A 787-nucleotide genomic window follows, 5' to 3' on the forward strand; every position below is an offset into this window, starting at 1 on the left:
GTAAATATTACTCCAACAGAGGTGTTAGCAGTGAGTTAATGATGTGGATTGTGTGCACCTCCATAACGGTGGCTACCTCGCAATCCTTGTCCACCTTCTCGTCCGTCCTCGCCGAACCACTCGCATAGAGGTGACAAGTGCGTGACAGTGTGTTGAGTGTCACCAACATAACTCGCAGATCCTTGCCCTCGTATAATGGGCCTGAATAAGTTGTGACAGTGCGCGTGGACAGCTGTGTTGAAGTGTCACCAATCTACCTCGCAATCTTCTCGCCCTCGTAAGATGTAGACACTCGAATTTAGGTTGACATGTGTTCGTGGACAGTGCTGTGAAGTGTCACCAGACCTTACCTTCGCAATTGCCTTGCCTGAGATATGAGACACTCGCACTAGGCTCGACAGTGCGGGACATCCCGACGGTGACAGTGTGTGAAGTGTCACCAACCTACCTCGCAATCCTTGCCCTCGTAATGAGGCACTCGCATAGGTGACAGTGCGTGACAGTGTGTGAAGTGTCACCAACCTACCTCGCAATCCTTGCCCTCGTAATCCCGGTGCACAGACGCACGTGTAGTCGTTGATCTCGTTCTTACACGTCGCTCCGTTCTCGCACGGGTTCGGGTCGCAGTTGTTGATGATGGTCGAACAGTCCTTATCTGCGGCGGGCGAAGCAGGTGACAGGTGTGACACAGCGGTAAGCAGACGACAGCGTCATTGAGGGTGGTGACACATGGGTCCTCTCTCTCTCTTTCTCTCTCTCTCTCTCTCTCTCTCTCTCTCTCTCTCTC

General features: G+C 52.7%; 1 long non-coding RNA gene across 1 annotated transcript in view; it reads right to left on the reverse strand.

Annotated features, from left to right (window-relative positions):
* Positions 1-428: 428 nt before the first annotated feature.
* LOC106819746 overlaps positions 429-787 on the reverse strand; it is a 2,150-nt gene continuing 1,791 nt past the window's right edge. The window contains exon 3 of the long non-coding RNA XR_001395488.1: positions 429-655. This is a non-coding gene — a long non-coding RNA (uncharacterized LOC106819746). The remainder of the gene's footprint in view (positions 656-787) is intronic.

This window comes from Priapulus caudatus, unplaced genomic scaffold (genome assembly GCF_000485595.1).
Source record: "Priapulus caudatus unplaced genomic scaffold, Priapulus_caudatus-5.0.1 Scaffold4307, whole genome shotgun sequence".
NCBI classification, from domain to species: Eukaryota; Metazoa; Priapulida; class Priapulimorpha; order Priapulimorphida; family Priapulidae; genus Priapulus; species Priapulus caudatus.